The following is a 26,036-nucleotide window of genomic DNA, read 5'->3' as shown; positions in this document are numbered from 1 at the left end:
TTTCTTTGGTTCTTCAGTGTACTTCTCCTCCTCCTCTCCAGGCATTAGGCAAAACTGCCTGTTACAGTACCCATTTTTGCTGGAGGTGTCCTCTATCTCTTCCTCCTTAACATTTACGTTTTATAACCTTTAAGAGGAGTCTCTCACTCTCCATTCTTAGTAGATGTTCGTTCCATTTTGTTTTATAATTTGGAAATTTATCATTTAGACTAAAAAAATTAGTTCTCGTCTAATACCTTGTGTCCTAAGCCTGTATTCCATTGGACAATCCTTAATTCTTCTCAGAAATTTTATTTTTTGTACCTGATGTGGCTTGGTTGGGGTTTGATAACCTCTTAGATTTCGCTTCCTTAGAGCAGGGTGGGGGCTGAAACAGTTTTGTAGAATTAAATTTGAGTGTCTTTCCTAGTTTTCTTTCATTTTTAAAGTTTAGGCTAACAGTTCCATATCCACAGCTGAGTTTATTAAAGTTAATTTCTATACCTTTGCTGCACCCATGTGTCATCTCGCTTTCTAGGTGACTGCAGTCGTTGCACATCCAAAATCTGATCTGTCATTATTTTGATCCTGACGTTTTCTTTCCCCATGATGATGATTGTCGCAGTTTTGCCTTTTGAGATTTCCATTTCAAATTTTGCACTTACTATTTTCAGTAAGTAAATTCCTTTCTGAACATTATCTTTTCTATCTGCTAGGAACTGTATCGTCAACACATAGTAAGTAATATAAAAGCGTTCTGCTATCTAGGTTCCTTCCTCATGCCGCATACCAGTTCTCTTATGTTTTTAAATCTTATGTTTAATATGGTAGCATGTATACTGTATGCTGAGTCAAGTAAACTTAAGATAAGTATCAGTCGACCGTGCGGCGTCATTCCTCCATTTTTTAGAATTTCAGCGTTAATAACACATTTCCCTGTCGCTTTTCTGTTCTTAACTGCGTTAAGGCAAATGTTATATCGTCAGACTATATTTCATGTAATCCCTTCTCATCTATTGGCTCAATTTCAGTCTCTCGTGCTATATCAACAAACCACAATCCTTTGTTGGAATTTACCCATCGGTCATCACCAGTACTATTTATGTGCACCTTCTTTTTTCCAGTTGTCTATTTTAAAACCTTAAATGCCATTTGCTGTTCCCGTGAACCTCATTCTTGATGTTAGAGACAAATACATCCCATTGTTGCTGGTGTGCGTTTCTAATTTTTTTTTTTTTTTTTTTCTTTTGGTGCATCAGTCTTCTGACAGGTTTGATGCGGCCCGCCGAATTTCTCTCGTACCCCAACCTTTTCATCTCCGAGTAGCACTTGCAACCTACGTCCTCAATTATTTGTTGGATTTATTCCAATATCTAGCTTCCTCTACAGTTTTTCCCCTTTACAGCTTCCTCTAGTACCATGGAAGTCATTCCGTGATGTCTTAACAGATGTCCTGTCATCCTGTCCATTCTCCTTGTCAGTGTTTCCCACATACTGCTTTCCTCTCCGATTCTGCGCTGAACCTTCTCATTCCTTACCGCAACAGTCCACCTAATTTTCAACATTCGTCTGTTGCACCACATATCAAATGCTTCGATTCTCTTCTGTTCCGGTTTCCTCACAAGTCCATGTTTCACTACCATATATCGCTGTGCTCCAAACATACATTCTCAGAAATTCCTTCCTCAAATCAAGGCTTATGTTTGATACTAGTAGACTTCTTGTGGCCAGGAATCCCCTTTTTGAAAGTGCTAGTCTGCTTTTGATGTCCTCCTTGCTCCGTCCGTCATTGGATATTTGGCTGCCTAGGTAGCAGAATTCCTTAACTTCATCAGTTTCGTGACCATCAAATCCTGACGTCAAGTTTCTCGCTGTTCTCATTTCGGCTGCTTCTCACTACTTTCGCCTTCCTTTGATTTAATCTCAATCCATATTATGTACTCATTAGATTGTTCACTCTTCTGTAATTGTTCTTCTTTTTCACTCAGGATAGCAAAGTCATCAGCGAATCCTATCACTGATATGCTTTCAGCTTGAGTTTTAATTCCACTCACAAACTTTTCTTTTGTTTCCATCATTACTTCTTCGATGTACAGACTGAACAGTAGGGGCGGAAGACTACATCCCCGTCTTACACTCCTTTTAATCAAAACACTTCGTTCTTGGTCATATACTCTTATTATTCCTTCTTAGCTCTTATACCTATTGTATATTACCCGTCTCTTTCTATAGCTTTCACCTAATTTTCTTAGAATTTCGAACGTCTTGCACTATTTTACACTGTAGAACTTTTTTCCAGGTCGACAAATCCTATGAGAGTGCCTTGATTTTTCCTTAGTCTTGCTTCCGTTATCAACCGCAATGTCGGACTTGCCTTTCTGGTGCCTCTAGTTTTCCTGAAGCCAAAATGACCGTCATCTAACACGTACTCCATTTTCTTTCCCACTCTTCTGTCTGTTATTGTCAGCAACTTAAATGTCTGAGCTCTTAGCTGATGGTGCGATAGTTCTCACACTTGTCATCTATAGCAGTCTTCGGAATTGTGTGGATATTTTTCCGAAAGTCAGGTGGCATGTCGCCAGATTCATACGTTCTATGCAACAACGTGAATAGCCGTTTTGTTGTCACTTCCCCCAATCATTTTAGCAATTCTGATGGAATGTTATCTATCCTTTCTGCCTTATTTTCTCTTAAGTCCTCCAAAGCTCTTTTAAATTCTGATTCTAATACTGGATCCACTATATTTTCTAATTCGACTCATGTTTCTTTTTCTATCACATAAGACTAATCTTCCCCCTCATAGAGACTTTCAATGTATTCTTTCTACCTATCCGCTCTCTCCTCTGCATTTAGCAGTGGAATTCCCGTTGCACTCTTATTAATGTTCCCACCCTTGATTTTAATGTCACAGAAGGTTGTTTTGGCTTTCCTGTATGCTGGGTCTCTCCTTGCGACAGACGTTTCTTTTCCATTTCTTCACATTTTTCATGCAGCCATTTCGTCTTAGTTTCCCTGCATTCCCATTTATTTCATCCCTCAGCGACTTGTATTTCTGTATTCCTGAGCTTCGCTGAACATTCTTGTACTCCCTCCTTTCATCAATGAATTGAAGTATATATTCCGTTACCCTTGGTTTCTTCGTAGTTACTTTCTTTGAACCTACATTTTTCTTTTCAGCTTCTGTGATTGCCCTTTTTAGAGATGTCCATTCCTCTTCAACTGTACTGCCCACTGAGCTATTCCTTATTGACGTATCTATAACATTAGAGAACTTAAAGTATATCTTGTCATTCCTCAGTACTTCCGTATCCCACTTCTTGGCGTATTTCGTCTTCCTGATTAATGTCTTAAACTTCAGCCTACTCTTCATCATTAATACATATTTACTGATATTCCTTCTCTCAGTACAGCATAGCTTCTTCCCAGCTATGAGGCTGTTTAAGTATTTTGTACATGCCTCCTGTTTTTCTTCAACAGTTTTCAATATATACTCATTCCAAATTTTAGGCCTATTCTTTTAGTATTTTCTTTAACAGAGAGCTTCTGCTGGTACTCCGTGTACCAAATTCTTCAAATTTTGCCATTATTCTTCTATATTGTCTGTATTTTGCAAATATGCTGGTTCTTTAGTTAATCTGCTACCTTCAGGCAAGTATACTTCATAAACGCTTCGATCCTGTTAGTGACTGATTCGTTTTGATATTTTATTCCATTTCCTAAGAAAACTATTCTGGAGATTACTAAAAATTCCTACATCTTGTCCTCTACAATCTCTCGTATCTCCTGCATGAAACGCTACCTTATCATTTACCAAGATGCAGTCACTTCTTGGTCTAAGAGCTCTACTAGTCCAAGTATACTTATGTATGTCCCTTTTCTTAAAAATTGAGTTTGTTATTTTATATTATTATAAATTGCAATATCTTTGAACATCTTTTTTCCATTTTCATTATATACCGGGTCTCAAAAGGGCACTGGCATTATAATACTCACTAGTGGCATATTTCCTATTTTGACATTGAAATCACCCATCATTAAAATGTAATCACTAGTACCGTATTTATTGAATCTTGTATATTTATTCACAGAAGGCTCTAGATGAGTCTAGACTAAGCCTTTTTTCTTTATTGTGGTGGATATGGGATTGTAAAGGCGGCGTTGCCTCTTCTCGGTTTCAGTCAGTAAGTATTCTTTCGCTTGTGTACGTGTAATTTTGATCTCTTTTCAAAATTTCTTATGCAGGAGTAGTGTTACGCCTTTGCTTGCTCTTCCACTTTGTTCAACTCCTCTACAGAACATAATGAAATCCACTAGGTATTTATTTCCTGTCATTTTCATTTTTGTTTCTGTGATTTTTACAGCATCGCTATTTGTGCCTTTTAGTATATTCCCTAGTTCTATCTCGTTTTGGAAATTCTTTTAACATTCCACGTTGCTACATTTTTTTTTGTGTTGCGAATAGGCCATCTGAGGATCACGTTCCAATTTCAGTTTTTCGTTTTTTGTTCTTTTCTTTTATTGCAATCTGCCTTTATCTTTTCACAATGTTTCTCATTTCTGTCTCCAGACCATTTTGAAGCAGTCTTTTTAGTTTTTTTCTCATAACATTTGAAATATTTTCTATAATTTGGTGTATTTTAGCATTTCTTCGTAATTTCCAGCCTTCTGCTTTGTTTTGTGGTATTAGTATGTTCCTTCTAATTCGCTTTTCTTGTACTTCTAATTTATCTAAATTGCAGTTTAATGCCAGGGATTCGCTTGCATATAGGCATTCTAACTTCACTACTGTGTTATAAAACCTAACTTTTGCACTTTTGGACAGACATTTTATGGCAGGGGTGTTTGGGGATACCACAGGCTCTCCCAATTTTATGCAACGTTCCCTCTATTGGAGATTTTCCCAAAGAAATTTCTTGAATTATCTCCCATAGATACTGAATTTTCTTACCCTCTCTATTTGGCCAATATCTGTTTTCAGAAATTTTGGAGGATCCCTGTTCTGCTGGCTATTTCTTCCTGGAGATTTATTTGTGTTATAGCAGATGCAACGTTTTCTAAAATTAGACCAAAATCATCTGCAACCGCAAGACAGTTGACTTTGAACTTCTTGCAACTTCTTCCTAACCTTGCAGGTAAGAAGTTTTCACTAATATCTGAGAATGCCAATTTTTAACTAGTTTCAGGCAGTTCAGAAGCTGCTGAAAATATCTTGCTACTATTTCACAATTTTCAGTATTGCTTAACTCAATATTGCCGTTTACATTTTTGAGTCAGACATTTGGAGTTTGGTACCCCTTTGATTTGTTCTTAAAAGTTTTATAAAAGTCAAATTATTGTTTCCAAAAGTTTCTCCTTTTCAAAGGCTCGTTTGGTATTTCTGATTAACGTGGCTGTTTCCTGTCTTTGGTATTGAACTTGCTCATAATCTTCGATTTTCTTTCGTCATTTACATTTTTCCATTTTTTTAGTGACCCAAACATTTTCTGTGCAGCATTGTCAATTGCTTGGATATTTTTTGCAGTTCCCATGTTTAGCCACTTTAATTTCGTCTTTATAGTTTTTAATTGATTGTTTTGTTATAGTAGGCTGTCTGTATAATGTTTTATTAACCATTGTGACCTTCTTTATTCTTCAGTATCCAGGAGTTTGACTTTAATTTTAGAGAGATAATGATCAGAATCAAATTCGCCATACCCTACTACTCTCACATTCGTAATTTCAATTGTACTTTTTCTCGAAACAGCCATATGATGTAACTGAAATTCTGTTAACATTGGATTGGGAGATATCCACGTTTTAGCTTTTTTTTGGAGTTTCCTAAAGAAGGCTGACATTAGTTTTAGGTGAGAACTTTGACTTGAGCTGACTGGTTGCTTCTTCATTGTATACGTTGATCCATTTTCGTTTGCCTTTTTTATATAGCTTTGTCGTTTACCTTCGATACTATCCTGTTTCCGAGCTCCTTGGGGGGGAAGGGGGGGGGCTAAGAGTAGTGTATGTTTTCTGAGAGTTATTTACCAGCCATCTGCTCCATTGCGGCTCTAGGAGAACGAAGATTTTCGTTCGGCATTATCTCCCTTAGTCGATATGTTCCGGCTATTTAAAGTGCCGGAAAACTCGTCTTCATCCTCTCCCATTGGCTACATAACGTACAGCCACTGTACGCCATGGAGTGTCCAGGGGTCTTATTGGACGTGGAAGTAGAGTTTGTTGCCAGAGCTTCATTGAATTCTTCGGCGTCTGGTTCATTCATCAAATTTAAGTGAACGTTTCTGAAATTTTTGATTCTGAACATACTTCGGAATCCCTTCCAGCTCTTGATCTTTGGAGATCGTAAATTAAATTGCTAACGTGTTAGTAGGTTTAAATGCTTTTAGTTTTTGTTTCCAAACCTTTTCACCTGGTATTTTTTACTGGACAAAATGTTTGGCTCCTGGCATCCTTACATAGTCTGATGAGTCACACTCTGAAAAGCCTGGATGTTCCTAAAGATGTTGAATACACTTGGAGACGAACTGTAGATTAATATATAAATATAAAATTAATGGCATTCGGCTGGTGGCTACTAAAATGTTGATCTAAAATTAAACATCAGCAAATGTAGCCGGTAAAATAACTTGATTTTTCGGTAGCTGAGCGCATGGATATTTGGACAGAATGGAAAAGGCAAGACCGCTATTCAGCAAAATGACGAAATCACTGGTAGCGGGTGCTTCTGATAGTCTCATCACGAATTGTAAAACAGAGGCGTTGGAAACCATCAAATATAAAAATATTCTGTATTTATTGCATGTGTTGCACGACCTGAAATAAGAAGTTTTACTCTTTATTTTTAGACACGAAATCGAAATTCTTCATAACGAGAAGGTACAAGGATAGTACCAGGCCTTAGGAACAGGTCAGACAGCGCTGGTTCCAGAAGCATGTAATTCGTGTACCGTGTTTCTCGGCGCGTATTATGTGGATTTGACCCTGACTTTCATGTAAGGAACTATACCATCGTTCCTTGTAAGTGCACGCCCTGTTCGTATAGGGACACCCCTTGATTTGACCACTGATATCACTCAGTATCACTCAAGTATTGCCACAGCTCTTGGTTTCAACAACGCTGCTCAGTGTTCGCCGCCTCGAAGTCAAACAGCATGTTCTTAAGATTGAGGCATTCGTCGACGATAATCTGGTATTATACCTACAACATTTCCCGACATTTCAGATTAACAGAAATCTTATCTTTCTTGAGTTACCTTCCTTGTAGTTCCTAGCTTGGTCAATGAAAATCGATTGAGCCATTTCGACAGTTCATCTGTTACACATGTCTGACGCGTAACAGTCTATTATCGGTGACTCAGATACGTCATAATGCTGTGTCAATGTTTCCGTTGATGGAGTTTTGTGAAGCGATTAAGGGTTGTCAGCCAACACGAACAACCGAGGAACTTCATGGGCCAACCGAACTTTACACCGAACGTGTCCCTTAGAAGACACTGTGAGGAGTTTTGTGATTTAACGAGTGATATTACCCCATGGCTTAGTAATGATGAAGAGCATACCACCACCTCTCTTTCCCTCGCTGTACATATAATGTAGATATTTTTAGATTCACAACACTATGTCTAACAAAGGCGGACATACAAAGACGATCGAAACAAAGCTAAACAGAATCAAGTCCGAAAGACATGCAAGTTCGAGTATAACAGGCTAACCGAGGTTCACTGTTTAGTTTCGCTCGCTGTCTGAAGAGACCAAGAGAGCGGTTACCGTCTACTGACCCCTACAAAGCACTGCGTAAACCCGGATTGGACTCTTGGATGTTGGGGATGCTGGCTGCAGATAACACGGATACCCCTGCTAAAGGAGTGCCATAAGAAATCGGAGACTGTGTAATGATAAACGAACGCCCTACGCCATCACAAACATTTCTTTCTCCACAATGATTCGAACCTTCCACTGCTGAGTGCTGACCTAGTGCGCGTTGAAGACATCTACCAAGGAGGTGGGAAGAAAGAATTACACGGCCAGGAATCCCACCATTAAATGTCTTTTCGCTCTGGTTGTCTGCGTCCTGGCAGTTTCTTGCACACTTACGTCAACAGCACTTAGCAGGATGCTGTCACACAGGTGCAATTCGAGTGACAATTCGGCGCAGCACGAGGTTTTGCGACACACTAATGGCTGGATGAGTGTGACAGGCAGATATTTTGTATTAGCCAGGGATGTCCATGAATTTATGAACAGATCACCCACGTTTTTGATACCACAAGAACTACGTAATTTCACTTGCTTCATTACAGATTTTGTAGGGAAAAATGATATCTATTTCCTCTAGTGCAAAATGAAAAATTCGTTTTTGATTTTAGTAAAGAGGCTTCAAAATGTTATTTTTTGCACAAATACAACATAAACAGTGCTAGGTGAAATACCCCGATTGAACACAATAAAATACTAAAGAAGAAAAAGGCTTTCAAACCTTTGAAATCCACTTCAGACATATGGCAAGACGTAAGACCCACAGAGAACCAGGAATCACACGTGAATCAAATATTAACGATGCTGTATTAAGTCAACGCTCAATGTCACACTACATCATTAGTTGTCAGCTACAGAAAGAAAACACCTTCTCTCTCTCTCTTGTTTTGCAGTGGTCCCATACTACATACGTAGACGTATAAGTGATATCACAACAAACACTTGACAGTGTTGTTCACATTCACCATTGGTTCAGTCAAGACCGCGCAGTGTGATTTTTCCGTTATACAGAAACAGATTTCAAATAGTTAATTTATAATATGGGACAGAGTAGTATTATCAATGAGACTTAAATTATTAGCAATGAAACCGGTGTAATATCCACGCCTGTATTTTATTCAGCATCATATTCGCGACAGCGTTGTGTGTGGAATGCGAATGAACATTCTCGTGATATTAACAAAAAGGACTTCAGCGATTATAAAATTATTCTCAATAACATAATTTAATATTCTGTAAGAAATTATATCTCAGACAAAACTCATGGAAAAAGATAATGAAATTTTGCATCTTTTGTTATCTATGATTCTCATAGAATAATCCTTCTTCTTCTTCGAACTGTTGTACTGATAGGTTGTGATTGATGTCTCGTAACACAGAGGTCTGTAAAAAACTGTATTATGCTGCTAATGTAACATTTGAAAAATAGAGTTTATATGTCATTGAAATGAATATTCTTTGTTTGGAGTTTTGTTTCATTGTGGTGCTCGTTCTATATAAATGTTAAGTTTTCTGATCAGCTACAAAGGAGCGCAGCCATAAGCACTATTGAACTACAGCGCGGTTTATTGGTAAATGTTGAATAATAAGCGATTAACATTGTGAAATATTTTCACATGTTACTGCATATAGCAAAGGTATGAAAAAAATTTAATATATATTATTTGTTAGTAGTAAAACAGTGCCTGAAAGAGAATCGATAACCGATTGTCTTATGTTAGGCGCCATCTTAGTGAAATATTGCAGCGGCAGTTTTAAAGTGGTTTTATATACAAACATAACTGTTGTTGGTCACAGTTACGATAATAATTGTGTATTGGTGGCCCAGAACCCACTCAGAGGTGATAAATTCCAGTTAGACTGTGAATAATCTTTAAATATAGTGAACTTATGACAAAGCAAACAGCACCTTACGTGATACCAATTATTACTACATGGCGATGTATGAAGCCTGGCTATTTCGTAACAACTTCTATGAAATATTTTGACAGGAAACTATACATTGGTGTTGTGTGCGTGTGGTATTGTGTGGAAAAACTGTTCATTTTGCTTAAAGACAAGTGTTGCCACCTCGAATAATAGTAGCGTTGGATTCGATAGACGATCTGCAACTAGTAATGAGAATATTATGCAACAGCATTGAAAATTACTAAAAATCATTACTCTTGTATAGTTCAGATTACTTATCATACATTTATCTTTTTTGGTGGTTATGTGATTCCTTTGTGAATGAATTTAGTGCCATTTACACTTTTTGACAGACAACATTGCTGCCGGTCGGTGTGCCCGAGCGGTTCTAGGCGCTACGGTCGCAGGTTCGAATCCTGCCTCGGGCATGGATGTGTGTGATGTCCTTAGGTTAGTTAGGTTTAAGTAGTACTAAGTTCTAGGGGATTGATGACCTCAGAAGTTATGTCCCATAGTGCTCAGAGACATTTGAACCATTTCAACAACACTGCTACACGTTCCCAGGTGGAGATTTCTTTACCAAAATAACGATGATTAGCCGGGAAAAGGAGTGATTAAATAAAACCTCATGTTGCATTAATAATAAGTAACTGGTTTTGTTGTAGTCTAGTGAAAAATAGCACAATTCTCTACGACACGCACCACCGGTTATTCCTTAATACCTCAGCAAAGGAGAACAGGGCTGTGGTTGTGATCTACATTAAAAGTTCTATACGTACATTTAACGTGATGCCTACGACAGTATTTAATTCTCTTTTGAATCTACGGAGTTATTCAGACGCACACCATCAGACGTCGTCCTAGCCACATTGGCAATAAAGTCGATATGTTGCCATCTTCTGTGCAGCGACGGTTTTATGGCCGGCGCTTCACTTCCTCAACCAACTGCTCAAGTCACACTCTCGCGCAGCAGTTATAAAAACAAACATTTTACAAAAAAAATGGTTCAAATGGCTCTGAGCACTATGGGACTCAACATCTTAGGTCATAAGTCCCCTAGAACTTAGAACTACTTAAACCTAACTAACCTAAGGACATCACACACACCCATGCCCGAGGCAGGATTCGAACCTGTGACCGTAGCAGTCCCGCGGTTCCGGACTGCAGCGCCAGAACCGCACGGCCACCGCGGCCGGCAAACATTTTACAATCGGCTTGGACATCTTTTGCAAATCAATGAGTGAAGGTAGTAGGCTTACAGTAGCTTTCATACCTTCTCAATTAAACATGTCCGAACATGTTGAAAATTCCAAGAGGGCTCTCTAGCTCCCACAGGCTCCGTTGATTTTAACAGTGCTTTCTGGTTACAGCTATACTGATCAGCCAGAACACTACGGCCATCTACCTAACAGCCGGTATGTCCACCTTTGGGACGGATAACAGCGGCGATGCGTCTTGGCATGAAAGCAGTGAGGTCTTGGTAGATCGCAGGAGGCAGTTGGCACCTCACCTGCACACACTACTCACCTGCGTTCCATAAATTACGGGAGGGAGTGATGAGCTATGACGCAATATTCAGTCACATCCCAGATGTGTTCGATCGGGTTCAAATTTGCCAGCACATCAACTGCAACTCGCCACTGCGTTCTTGAAACCCCCGATGACACTCCTGGCACTGTGACCCAGCTCATTATCTTGTTGAAAAGAGCCACTGCCATCGACAAACAAGTTCGTCATGAAGAAGGGTACGTGGTCTGCAAACAATGTACAATACTCCTTGGACACCATGGTGCCTTGCACGAGCTCCACTGGACCCATGGATGACCACGTGAATGTTCCCCAGAGCATAAGGTAGCCGCTCCCTGCTTGTCTCCATCCTGCAGTACAGATGTCAAGAAGCTGTTCCTCTGGAAGACGACGATTCGTGCTTTCCCATCGGCGTGATGAAGAAGGTATCGGGATTCCTCAGGCCATGCAACGCTTCGCCACTGCGCCTACGTCCAGTGCCGACGGTCACGTACCCGTTTCAGTCGTAGTTGCCGATGTCGTGGTGTTGACATTGGCACATTCGTGGGTCGTCGGCTCCGGAAGCCCATCGTTAGGGTTGTTCGGTGCATTGTGTATTCAGACACACTTGTACTCGGACCAGTTCTCCGCCTGTCCTGTTTCACCAGTCTGCCCAGTCTACGACGTCCGACATTTGTAATGAGGACTGGCAGTCTAGCCCCACGACTTCTGGAAGTGGTTCCACCTTGGTTTCGCCCCGTGCTGAAGACACTCACAGCAATACTCCTCGAACACCTAACAAGTCATGCAGTTTCCGAAATGCTCCTCCCGAGTTCCGGGCCATCACAATCTGCCGTCGGTTAAACTCAGACAGATCGCTCTCTTTTCCCATTCTGTGCACGGACAGCGCTCTCAATTGTGCTACATGCATGGTGCGTGTGTCTGACCAGCCGCCATTCCTTGCTAGGTGACGCTACTATCACCTGAACTGGCTTATATCGACGGTAGGTCGGTGTTTATAATGTTCTGCCCGATCAGCGTATAACGCTTACCTGAAATGTTATTTCAAATAAATATTTACAGAATTTGTATTAATAAATCAATTTCCTTCATATATTAATTCGTTTTTAATAATTTCGACGTTACTTGTTCATACAGAAATTACGGAATTCTAATACCGCCACAGAATTTTTAAATCCGTTTCTTAACCACCAAGGTTACTCTTCCACTAGTCAGCAGAACACTGTATTTCGGTTTCAACAACTAGTAAGCGTATCCAACAAAATCAACAACTCAATGGTAAAAAATTTGTCGTTTATGTATAAAGGTACTTCATTTTAATCTGCAATCACGAAAAGAAATGAGGGCAGGGAAGACTTTTTACCCTCGTTGTGAAAAAATGGTAAAGGGAAAGTATGGTTAAATTGTATCTACCGTCGAAAAGTGGCTACATTTATGCAGCACCAAGCTTGGCTTCTTTGCACAAAAAAGAAAATGAGTTGTTTGTGATTTCGGCTGTGTAGGAAAAGAGGAGGGCGTATTTCTCCATTTCAGAAATCGCAGAACGGCAAAAAATACTGTTTACTTTTTAGCTCAAAAATTATTCGTCAGAAGTACCTTTTCAGCGAAAATTAAATCCTTTCAACTTAATCACTAATACTATACTGCTGTATTAACTTCAAGAACACAATCAATAAACCTACTCGTACTAAGCGTGTGAACAAATATGGCGAGAAAATCACATTTTTCTTTTAAACTTACTTATTCTTTAATGAAGTGTCTTTTTTATATACGTGCACCCTAAGGGGACCGTATGTACGGTTACTGTCCCTGGTTCCTTTTTTTTATTCAGCTATCACTGTGTTCGATGAACTTGACGCCTGTCCCAATAGGAAAATTCAGAACTTTTAATTTAGTAACTAGGTGTAGAGCGTTGACATCTTCATTTACGTGCCACTGTGAAGAATCTGTATTAAGAACTTCTGTACCTTCGTCTGTTGGTTCTGTTTTGCGATCTATTATTGTAACTGTTTTAATTTTTGATTCAGGAGATTTAGGCGATAGAAAAAGGGACAGGGACCATAAATGATACTTCAATATTTTTTAGGCCACATGCGGGATTTCACTATAGACAATCTGATATAGACGTATGAAGTTTAGAAAGAATTCTGAAAACTAAATATAACGTTTTGGCTTCTGTAGCGTCGCAGGATCATGCTTCAATATCAGTATCAGTAAGGCAAATACGTACAGAACAAATTGCAGTCTGTTCTTGTGGTTGCAAGTCGACTTCAGCAAGGAAAGTAAACTTTTTCACACATAAATGGTTTTCGCCGTTCACCTTGCATGACGGAGTAGGGAGCCCTTCGGAAAATACGTACGCCTTGAGATGATTCATCGAGAAGAGGGGGTTGGTTTTCGGGAAGGAGACCAAACAGCGAGGTCATCGGTCTCATCGGATTAGGGAAGGACGGGGAAGGAAGTCGGCCGTGCCCTTTGAAAGGAACCATCCCGGCATTTGCCTGGAGCGATTTAGGGAAATCACGGAAAACCTAAATCGGGATGGCCGGACGCGGGATTGAACCGTCGTCCTCCCGAATGCGAGTCCAGTGTCTAACCACTGCGCCACCTCGCTCGGTCATCGAGAAGAGAGTCCGCAGTTAATTCGAAAGCTATATTTTTTAAAAATCTTTTCAAGCAAAACACACGGACTTCAAAAATAGGGTGGCATTTTATGCCGTTGTCACATAGACTAATGATTTAACAAAAAAGTCATTCAGTGCGAGTTTCCTCTCCTTTTCTGTAACATGTTAAAGCGAAATAAGTTTAAAAGTAGTTCAGCGTTGAATTAGAAGTAGATTGTTCTTCCCTTTTATTCTGAAATACGTATGTTTGTAAAATTAATCTTGTAAGTACATTAATACCTAATTTGCTCGTTTCATTTTCATATTCGTTTCTCTCTCGTCTGTTAACGGCTCAGAAGTTCTCTTTCTGAAATTACTGGTGATTAATTCCATGCATGTATCTTTTGGCGCTTTTCAGCTGCCGACCATAAACTGGTTATCTTTTTCGACTGTAAACACCATCAAAGCAATGACATGCGTTATTTCGTAAAGGTTTTGAAAGACAGGGCTTGTTTCTCTTCATTTGTTAAATTTCGACCATCTCCAAAGCATTTATGTGCTGCAGCTCAGACAAACCATGTAATTTTGCTATGCAGTTTCTCAGCACCTGTATCGGAAGTCGTTAATTTTCCAAATAAATCTTCACTACCCGCACAATGGGACACTTCCATGTGTAGTTAATTTACACTGCCGCAAATTTTAAAAGAAAACTATTAATGCTGGTTTGACAGATGATTGCTTACTTGCGGTTATTTCACGCGAGTAGTGCCCACACAAATATATGTATAATTTCCTGTAAACGAACTGCACACTAAGACATTATCCTTTTTACGACGACAAGCTTCTCTCGGAATGGGCTGACGATTGGGGTTGTCCGTACTAGGTTGTAAACAGGTGTACAGAAATTCGTTCATCCGTTCGGCTAGTTATGGGCTCTCTTTGTCTGGCTTGAGATAACTGACCCATCATATCATCAGACTAATGTGACACGTTCTGAGAACCCATCCAGCTAAGGAAATAAAGTAAACAACCTGTCTACGTCAGGCAATCAATGCACACTCATGCTCATAAATTAAGGATAATGCTGATACATGGTGAAACAACGCTCTGGTGGGCGGTTTGCGGGTTTAAATCACCTCGGTGTATGACCATGCGGTATATTTGACCTGCGGTCGTTGCACGGTGGCGCTGGCAGCAGTCCACGTACGCAGGGGTGTGTTGGTGCATGTCACAGTACGGTGCAGCGAGTAAGAGTGCATACGTTTTCAGACGTGCTAATGGTGACTGTGTGTTGAAAATGGCTCAAAGAACACATATTGATGACGTTATGAGGGGTAGAATACTAGGGCGAGTGGAGGCTGGTCAAAAACAGCAGGTCGTAGCACGGGCCCTCCGTGTACCACAAAGTGTGATCTCAAGATTATGGCAACGATTCCAGCAGACAGGAAACGTGTCCAGCCGCTACAGTGCAGGACGCCCATAGTGCACAAGATCACAAGAACAGCGATATCTCACCATCAGTGCCCGCAGACGGCCACGGAGTACTGCAGATAGCCTTGCTCTGGACCTTATCGCAGCCACTGAAAGAGTTGTCTCCAGACACACAGTCTACAGACGATTGAACAGACATGGTTTATTCGCCCGGAGACCTGCAAGTTGCATTCCACTGACCTCTGGTCACAAGAGAGCCCGCAAAGCCTGGTGTCAAGAACACAGTACATGGTCTTTGGAACAGTGGGCCCAGGTTATGTTCACGGACGAGTCCAGGTATAGTCTGAACAGTGGTTCTCGCTGGATTTTCACCTGGTGAACCAGGAACAAGATACCAACCCCTTAATGTCCTTGAAAGGGACCTGGATGGAGGTCGTGGTTTGATGGTGTCGGGTGGGATTATGATTGGTGCACGTAGACCCCCGAATGCTTTTGACAGAGGAACTCCAACAGGTTAGGTGTATCGGGACGTCATTTTGCGTCAATATGGGTGCAGGGATGCAGTGGGTCCCGCCTTCATCCTGCTGGATGATAACTCACGGCCCCACCGAACTGCCATCGTGGAGGAGTACATTGAATCAGAAGATATCAGGCGAATGGAGTGGCCTGCCTGTTCTCCAGACCTAAACCCCAACGAGCACGTCTGGGATGCTCTCGTTCGACGTATCGCTGCACGTCTTCAAACCCATACGACACTTCAGGAGCTCCGACAGGCACTGGTAAGAATCGGAGGCTATACCCCAGCAGCTGCTCACCACCTGATCCAGAATATGTCAACCCGTTGTGCGGTCGTGTACGTGTGCATGGTGATCATATCCCAAACTGATGTCGGGGAACATGCGCAGCAAACAGTGGTGTTTTGTAGCACATGTGTTTCGGGACGGTTTTCTCAACTTATCACCAATACCGTGGACTTACAGAGATGTGCCGTGTGTGTTCCCTGTGTGCCTATGCTACTAGCGCCAGTTTTGAGTAGTGCCGCGTTGTGTGGCACCACATTCTGCAAATATCCTTAATTTATGAGCATGAGTGTATTTATTATGCAGAAGTAATACTTGATCGTACTTAAGTTTTTTTCGAAAATTTTTGTCTAAAATCCATGAAACACACAATTAGTTAAAAAAGGAACAGTTAACGAGTAAAAACGAACAGTTCCCAAAAAGTAACGATCAACAGTGAACTAGTTCTCAAAGATAAACGAGTTTGCCATCTCCAAGGATACCGCTGATCTGCGTTTTTTAAATAGCATTATTTTACATATCTGAACGTTCCTTTAAAGGAAGTTTCAAATCTTGGCATTGCTATGAAATCTTATCAAGATATGAATGCACGGATTAATGAACGTACCTGCTATGTTTCAGCGTCCTGTGTTGTATGGAGCCCGCACTGCAGCATTCCGTTTACTTATAATCACCAGGTACATATAACCGAGTAGTCGCTGTTCCGTCAGACATTTCTTTCCACTGATCGCGTACGTTGGAGGTTCCCTCTCACCATGAACTGTTCTGCCAGGTACATATCTATTTATTGCTTAATCAGGCATTACTTTAAATTTGAGCCATACCTCCTTTACATACTCATGTCCAGAGGTAAATGTTTTGATTTTCCACTTGAGAAAAAAAGACCTGCTTGACTGTATAGTTTTCTGAAAACACAAAGCTTTCTGCTTGTTTTCATTACTAGTTGTATTTGAGTAATCATTATAGCTACAACTGGCTCATGGTCACTGGCAAGGTGAAGGAAAAGGGAAAGCCTGTGGCTCAGAGCCTTTGTTTGCGCTGATGATCTGACTGTAGCTAGAGGAAAGCCTTTCTTCGCTGGAGCATTAGGAGAAGGAGGGTAGCGGGAAAATCGCCACGACTACCTTTTACCTCGGGGAAAGAGCCCCAGTGTAAGTTGACAGCAGGCAAAGTGGTCCGTGGCCGTTCTGGAGGAACTGTAATGAGGAAAATACCCGCCCTCTGTAGGATTGAACCCATGGCCCTACCCGCTAGATCACGATGGTCAGATGGTCACTGACACAAATTTCAATATGAGGAGTCGCGTCTATTTATTTTCGACCATGAACTTCCGAATGTTTTGTTCCAAATACGTAGTATTCGGAGAAAGTATGCATTATCTCCCAAGGAGACCTGCCACGCTCACCACATACAACACATTATCCCAAGCGGCTGTTGGATGATTAACATCTCCTCCAGTGATAGTATGTTTAGGGGACATATTTTTTCAGTTACTTCTTTGAGTGGGGGGAGGGTGGGGGGATGAGTCTGACGGTCGATAGGACACAATAGTAAGTTTGCGCCGTCCTTCATACTGACTCTTGCCCTCACAAATTAGCATGAAGATTCAATCTTAATTTCAGTGGGTTTGAGTATATTGTCTACTACGACAAATACATGACCCACATTTCCAATCAGTCTATGTTTTCAATATACACGAAGATTTTACTCAAAAATGCCACTGCTGTTAATCTGAGTTTTAACTAGTTCTCTGTAAGTAGTTTTATACGAGCTCCAATGTATTTTTGGACTGTTCCAAACTCTGGGTTTTTGTTACGATGTTCCAGCAATCGATCATTAGAATTTTAGTCTTCTCATCTTCAAGTGTCAATTTCTTTTGTGTTACACTATCATATGGGGTACTCATACAATTGAAATTGGATGGAGAGTCATCTAATCTAAAAACCCTGTGTGCAGCCGACACACATTCGGCCACCTGACTACCAGCCTCTGATGTCTAGTGCACCCCTGATTAAGTAGGGTAAACCTACAATTCTCGACACTATGGTACGAGTTCCGGAAGTCGCATTCTAGATTTTCCTGGAACTTTCGAAGTATCTGATTCAAGTCTTCCACCTTACTCAGAACCAGAGAGCGACTGTCAGTTCTGGGACAATGCTGCAGACTGTGAGTTCGTTGAAACTTCGTGAGATAAAATTACAGCAGTAGTTAAGTTCGCTTATGACAAGACGGTTCGGTGAAGTATCGCGTAGATGCGTTTGATTCGTAGTATCTTGAGGGTGACTGTGGAGCTGAAATTTGGAACTTTCGTTTCGTTCTATGAAAGAACACAGGTCGGGCAGTAAGTATCTGATAAATTATCTGATGTTAATAGATGTTTGTAGTTTCTTCTGGTGTTGGGGCACGAAAAACCTCTGAGCTGTTATTGGGATAGGGTAGTGTTTAACAGGTTCGCGCTTTCTGTGCTTCCAGAATCAGTTCAGGGAAATAACAAAATGGTTCCGTCAAGAAATTCGCCACTTATTGCCCCTTCCCCCATCTCCCCTGTCCCTCCTCCGGTCCCCATCTTTGTTCTTTGTTCACCTGATGCAGTGCTCAGAGTTTTCTGACTTCGGAGTCGATGATACGTTGAACTTTGACCTTCCTCCCAGACGATAGAGAAGAGGTGGCTGTGGACATTCGCGCTGACCTTTTTTGGGAACGGAAACAGCTGCGTTGCGGCAGTAAACAGTAAAAAAAGAACGTTCAAGTTTCAGCAAAGCAGGAGAGCTGCGTGACGAAGGCGCCAACAGGTTCTGCGCCGCTATAATAGTTGCGGAGGATACCCGTCCGCGGTGGGGAAACCCCAAGGCCAACAGCAAGCCTGCGTAGAGATATCAGCGGCCGCTGCGAGCGCAGGCTGAGGGCCTTGCCTCCAGGCAGTAGTAGCGAGTGCGTCATTCGTGTCACACGTAACACACGCACTGTCCCTGTCGTATTAATAGTCATCTTTAGTAGAATACTGATGTAATATCAGTATATCAAAAAACATAAACGGTTGAGGCTTATGTTAGTCCAACAGAATTTTTTGTTACCTCGGCTGTAATAATAGTGCACAAATGATATATAACGAAAAAGAACAACAATCAGCATTTCTGTATTTGCTCGTCACGCTCTCAGCAGGCCAGCGAGCGAAGTGTCACAGTAGTAAAACAACATTCGGATGAGCTGGTAGCATACAGCCATCCAGGGTTTCCGTAGTATCTCGTAAAGGAAGGAAACTGCAAGTCCTGACATCTATTCAGAGACATTGCAGCTCTATATCTATCTTATAAAAGTTCTTAAATAGTACGCTTTCCTAAGTTGTTCGCAAAAACAAGAGCTTTTAAGCTCTTCCATTGCCTTTTTGCATTCTGTTGACCAATTAAATGTGGCTCCTTTCTTCAGTAGATGCGAGTAACGAGGGAACAGGTCATGAATTGTGAATTGTGGTTTATTTGTCTCATAATCTAAGTCATTTGATTCATGTACAGGAGACATGTCAAAATTGCGGTAAAATTTCGTCATGAATATAGAACAGCTGATGGTAACAAATAGCATCATATTAATAACACAATTTTATTATGTATACATACAATAATATCTAACACTGAATTACCCCTTCCTCAAATTATCATTTCATCCTCTATGAATTCTTCTACTGAATTTCTCCCACACACTCTGCTGCAGCCTCATTTTCAGAATTTCTGCCTTCATATAAAATATTTTTTTGCTCATTTTGCCCATATTGTCATTTCCTTATACTGTGGAGTCCGTGAATATAACTTCAACCGGTGTGTTTTATGTGTGGTTAAAATGATTCTCCTCAAATAATTTTTTTCTGCTGTGTAGGAAGATTGTGATTTCTTAAATGCATTTGCAGGAACAGTTAGGATTTGTAGTTTCCAAAATAATGAACGACAAGACTCTGTTTGCTGTGCAAAGTACACATATATCTGGCAATTATCTTTTGCAGTTTCAGCATTCGAGAACATTACTTGAACTTCGCCAGAAAATTAGACCATATTTGATAACAGATTCAAAATAACTACGATAAGCAATTTTTCTTGTACTCAAGTTAATGGAATTTGCTAGTATTTGCACTGCAAATACAAAACTGCTTAGTTTATTTGATAGGAAGTCATTATGTGTCTTCCAGGTTACGTTCTTGTCCACATTTAGTCCCAGGAATTTGACAGAGTCAACTTCTTTCAAAAGTTGATTGTTATGTTGTATTTTAAGTTCCACGCGTTTCGAATGTTTGGTTTTGAATTTTTTTATTATTTATTGATTGCCAAATTATAGACCTGTTACCTGAAGTTCTAAAACAGGTAGTACATCTTACAGTTTTAGTTTTTCATCTTTTTAGCAGATTTCTTTTCTTTCGTTTTTATCTACAGTATTTTACAAAGAATGATACTTTTTAAAATAACATTAATTTAAGGTTTAAATATAGATAAAAGTTTTTTAAGAAGAATATAAAAAGATGATAAGATCGAGGAGAGATTTGTTAGTGCCTTCATCGATTGTGACTGACGGTGAATCCCTCGGAATGGTTTCTTATAACTGTTGATCGTCAGTCACAACAACAAAAAAGTGTGGTTGGTAGTAGAGAAATAGTATTGCTAATCCTATGTATTGCTAATCCTATACTTTTGAAATGTACCATATGGGTTTTTGCAATGTTCAGTTTCATATAATTCGACTGCCTCACTAGATGTTTAAAAAAATATTCTTAATCCATGATGGCGAATGAACCAGTGTGGTTCCTTTTGAAATAATACTATCAATTCCTCATTCTCGCCTAATCTGATGACGTGCTGCTTCTTTAACGACCTCAACAACGGAAGGTATACCTTAATCTTCATTCCTCTGCAGAGGATCATAAATGATCTTATGGTACTACGTGTCAAAAGAACAGTGTGAAAATAAGCAATGACTTTCATCAGACAGTTGTCGTATAGGACAAATTTCTAGCTACAGGTTAATTCCTACAACAAAGTAAATACAGCAACTATCAATACTTAATAATGCTATTTGTTAAGAGCTAATGACGCACTTGCCGTTTTCGAAGCGAGAGTTTCATTATCACAAAACTTCACATTGTAGTCCATATATCTTATGTTGTAGAAAAATGGTTCAAATGGCTCTGAGCACTATGGGACTCAACTGCTGTGGTCATAAGTCCCCTAGAACTTAGAACTACTTAAACCTAACTAACCTAAGGACAGCACACAACACCCAGCCATCACGAGGCAGAGAAAATCCCTGACCCCGCCGGGAATCGAACCCGGGAACCCGGGCGTGGGAAGCGAGAACGCTACCGCACGACCACGAGATGCGGGCCTATGTTGTAGAAGTGATATTGGCGGACAGCAAAAGCCAACGATGAAAAAACGACTGCTTTGCTTTAACTGGACCCACCAATGAATTATAAACCGTAAACAACTTTCTAAGGTAACAGCTAAATTAGTTTTGGGTTTCTTACATCGAAAATCTTGAGTTTTACACGGTATTTTACTGTAGGACTCCACCGTCCCAAGGAACTTCCGCAGAACGAAAATCAGCCAACATATCTACATGTGTAATTTTAAACGTGGATAGCAGTGTGACGATGAAGCTGTTGTTTCGAAACTGGTAGCGCAACCATTTGTTCTTACTAAATAGCGTTGTTGGCAGTGGTTCGTTTCTGTTTTTAATTTATTCTAAGAATAACTTGTACTTGCACACAGCCACGTTTTCATTATATCAGTTTTCGACAAAATAGCTGATTTCATGGCTCATGATTTCGTAATGTTTTTTAATGAAGAGTGGGAGCAGATATAGAAGCTTTTGGCTCCGTTACTGACAACTGTTACCAAGGTGTATTTTCATTTATTTACTTATTCAATAGTCCTTTTACAGAGCATGTTAAATCGGTATTTCAGTTTTTGCTGCATGCACCCTTTTTCATCTTGGCCCTTGTTGTTGTTGTGGTCTTCAGTCCTGAGACTGGTTTGACGCAGCTCTCCATGCTACTCCATCCTGTGCAAGCTTCTCCATCTCCCAGTACCTACTGCATCCTACATCCTTCTGAATCTGCTTAGTGTATTCATCTCTTGGTCTCCCTCTAAGATTTTTACCCTCCACGCTGCCCTCCAATGCTAAATTTGTGATCCCTTGATGCCTCAGAACATGTCCTACCAACCGATCCCTTCTTCTAGTCAAGTTGTGCCACAAACTTCTCTTCTCCCCAATACTATTCAATACCTCCTCATTAGTTATGTGATCTACCCATCTAATCTTCAGCATTCTTTTGTAGCACCACATTTCAAAAGCTTCTATTCTCTTCTTGTCTAAGCTATTTATCGTCCACGTTTCACTTCCATACATGGCTACACTCCATACAAATACTTTCAGAAACGACTTCCTGACATTTAAATCTATACTCGATGTTAACAAATTTTTCTTCTTCAGAAACGCTTTCCTTGCCATTGCCAGTCTACATTTTATATCCTCTCTACTTCGACCATCTTCAGTTATTTTGCTCCCCAAATAGCAAAACTCATTTACTACTTTAAGTGTCTCATTTCCTAATCTAATTCCCTCAGCATCACCCGACTTAATTCGACTACATTCCATTATCCTCGTTTTGCTTTTGTTGATGTTCATCTTATACCCTCCTTTTAAGACACTGTCCATTCCGTTCAACTCCCTCCCAAGTCCTTTGCTCTCTCTGACAGAATTACAATATCATCGGCGAACCTTAAAGTTTTTATTTCTTCTCCATGGATTTTAATACCTACTCCGAACTTTTGTTTCCCTTTACTGCTTGCTCAATATACAGATTGAATAACATCGGGGAGGGGCTACAACCCTGTCTCACTCCCTTCCCAACCACTGCTTCCCTTTCATACCCCTCGACTCGTGTGACTGCCATCTGGTTTCTGTACAAATTGTAAATAGCCTTTCGCTCCCTGTGTTTTACGCCTGCCATCTTCAGAATTTGAAAGAGAGTATTCCAATCAACATTGTCAAAAGCTTTCTCTAAGTCTACAAATGCTAGAAACGTAGGTTTGCCTTTCCTTAATCTTTCTTCTAAGATAAGTCCTAAGGTCAGTATTGGCTCTCGTGTTCCAACATTTCTACGGAATCCAAACTGATCTTCCCCGAGGTCGGCTTCTACCAGTTTTTCAATTCGTCTGTAAATAATTCGCGTTAGTATTTTGCAACCGTGACTTATTAAACTGATAGTTCGGTAATTTTCACATCTGTCAACACGTGCTTTCTTTGGGATTGGGATTATTATATTCTTCTTGAAGTCTGAGGGTATTTCGCCTGCCTCATACATCTTGCTCACCAGATGGTAGAGTTTTGTCAGGACTGGCTCTCCCAAGGCTGTCAGTAGTTCTAATGGAATGTTGTCTACTCCGGGGGCCTTGTTTCGACTTATGGCTTTCAGTGCTCTGTCAAACTCTTCACGCTAAATCATATCTCCCATATCATCTTCATCTACATCCTCTTCCATTTCCATAATATTGTCCTCAAGTACATCGCCCTTGTATAGACCCTCTATATACTCCTCCCACCTTGCCGCTTTCCCTTCTTTGCTTAGAACTGGGTTTCCATCAAAGCTCTTGATATTCATGCAAGTGGTTCTCTTTTCTCCAAAGGTCTCTTTAATTTTCCTGTAGGCAGTATCTATCTTACCCCTAGTGAGATAAGCCTCTACATCCTTACATTTGTCCTCTAGCCATCCCTGCTTAGCCATTTGGCACTTCCTGCCGATATCATTTTTGAGACGTTTGTATTCCTTTTTGCCTGTTTCATTTACTGCATTTTTATATTTTCTCCTTTCATCAATCAAATTCAATATTTCTTCTGTTACCCAAGGGTTTCTACTAGCCCTCTTCTTTTTACCTATTTGATCCTCTGCTGCCTTCACTATTTCACCTCTCAAAGCTACCCATTCTTCTTCTACTATATTTCTTTCCCCCATTACTGTCAATTGTTCCCTTATGCTCTCCCTGAAACTCTGTACAACGCCATCTCCTTAATTTCCCACCTTTTTGCAGTTTCTTCAGTTTTAATCTACAGTTCATAACCAATAGATTGTGGTCAGAGTCCACATCTACCCCTGGAAATGTCTTACAATTTAAAACCTGGTTCCTAAATCTCTGTCTTACCATTATATAATCTATCAGATACCTTTTAGTATCTCCAGGGTTCTTCCATGTATACAACCATCTTTCATGATTCTTAAACCAAGTGTTAGCTATGATTAAGTTGTGCTCTGCACAAAATTCTACCAGGCGGCTTCCTCTTTCATTTCTTAGCCCCAATCCATATTCACCTCCTACGTTTCCTTCTCTCCCTTTTCCTACTCTTGAATTAAAGTCACCCATGACCATTAAATTTTCATCTCCCTTCACTACCTCTGAATCCGAGGAAACTGTCTGATGTTATGAGGCTTTATTTTCTTTCTTCTTCGTCCCTGAAGAAAGCTCTCTGATTCTGCTCCTAAGCAAATTTCTGTTACGTGTGTCCATTATGCCGATGTTTGGTTCTTTGAGGTCATGTAGTCATGTAAACCATACTGGTTGTTCTGCCATCTTCATAATTTTACTAAGGATTTGATTCGGCAGTGTGTCTTAATCCATTCTAGCCCAATGTCCGGAGAACGAAATTCTTGAACTGCGCATACTGTGTACTATGTTCTCTAGATGTTCATAGATCTCTTTGTTAGGTGCTGGTCTGTTGTATTCTATTTCCTTAGGCCAAGTATATTCCTAATAGGTCTTCTATCTATTTCCATTATTTTGTTTACGCCATCTTTCCGAATTAGGTTTAGTGCTTCGGAGCCATACAGAGCCTCAGGTCTCACTACTGCATCATATTTAATTTTGATGTCCCTTGATAATGCCTTCTTCTTGTATGTATAATTCTAGTGCTCACGAATCTTCATCTTCTTTACCCTTACATCTAGAATGTCCTTGCATTGGGTTTGTGCTTAGCCACTTATCTAAATATTTAAATGGGTTGACTTCTTTAAATTACTTTTGAATTATGAGTAATTTCTGTGGATAATTTTTAAAGTTTGTTATAATTGAAGAAGAAATGTATAGACCGATATTTCCTGCTTGTATAATTAGATTTTTTATCTGGATTGTGGCATAATGTGGTGTGTCTGTTACTGCGTTCTATTACATAAAATAGTCCTCGAGCCACTCACATATCTGAGCACCTATTCAGTATACTACAAGCGCTTTCTGGGAATCTGGAAATACCAAAACTGACAGTAGCCATTCATCCATTGTTCGGAGGATATTATGCGAAGTGTTTCGCACGACTGAAGCTTACTAAATCCGTGCTGCTTTGTGGACAGAAACTTTTATGTCTCAAGGAAATTTATTGTAATCGAACGAAGACTAAGCTCAAGAATTCTGCATCAACCAACATTAAGGATACATTTCGGTAATTTTGCGTTTCTATTCTTTTGTCGTTCTTCAAATGCCCCTTTTTTCCAGTTTCTTGTGATATAGCAGCGGGGAAGAGATTCACGATAAATGCAAGCTAAGTAATAGGCCAAAGCCGAAGAGTACTCTCTGTAAAACCGAATTAGGATTACATTTGGACCTGGCCACTTATTTGTTTCCAACTGTTCCCCAGTTGCTTCTCATCGACAGAGAAGCCTGCTTCCATGTGCTCAATACAGGAGTCTGTGCAACGGTCGAGGGATTGTACGTCTGTACGATCTTCCTTTGTGAGTGAGTCTTTTTAAACGCGGTATTTAAAATTTCAGCGTTCCTTTTCTGTCCTCTACTGACACACCAAACCGATCGACGAGTTCTGAAGCCTTAGACCAACTTTTGTCTGTTGCCATTTCAGCGTTCTATTTCGAACCAACAGTGCTACTCACGTTTTCCGAATGTTGTTATTAAACCACGGTGAGTCTTTGCTCTCCTTAACCCGTTTACTTCGCAAGTACTTCTGTAGACTGTGACTTACAATCAGCTGGAACTTCGCCCGTAATTTTTCTACTTTC

The sequence above is a fragment of the Schistocerca nitens genome, chromosome 1 (assembly GCF_023898315.1).
Source record: "Schistocerca nitens isolate TAMUIC-IGC-003100 chromosome 1, iqSchNite1.1, whole genome shotgun sequence".
Lineage (NCBI taxonomy): Eukaryota > Metazoa > Arthropoda > Insecta > Orthoptera > Acrididae > Schistocerca > Schistocerca nitens.
This window is presented reverse-complemented; position numbering follows the sequence as displayed.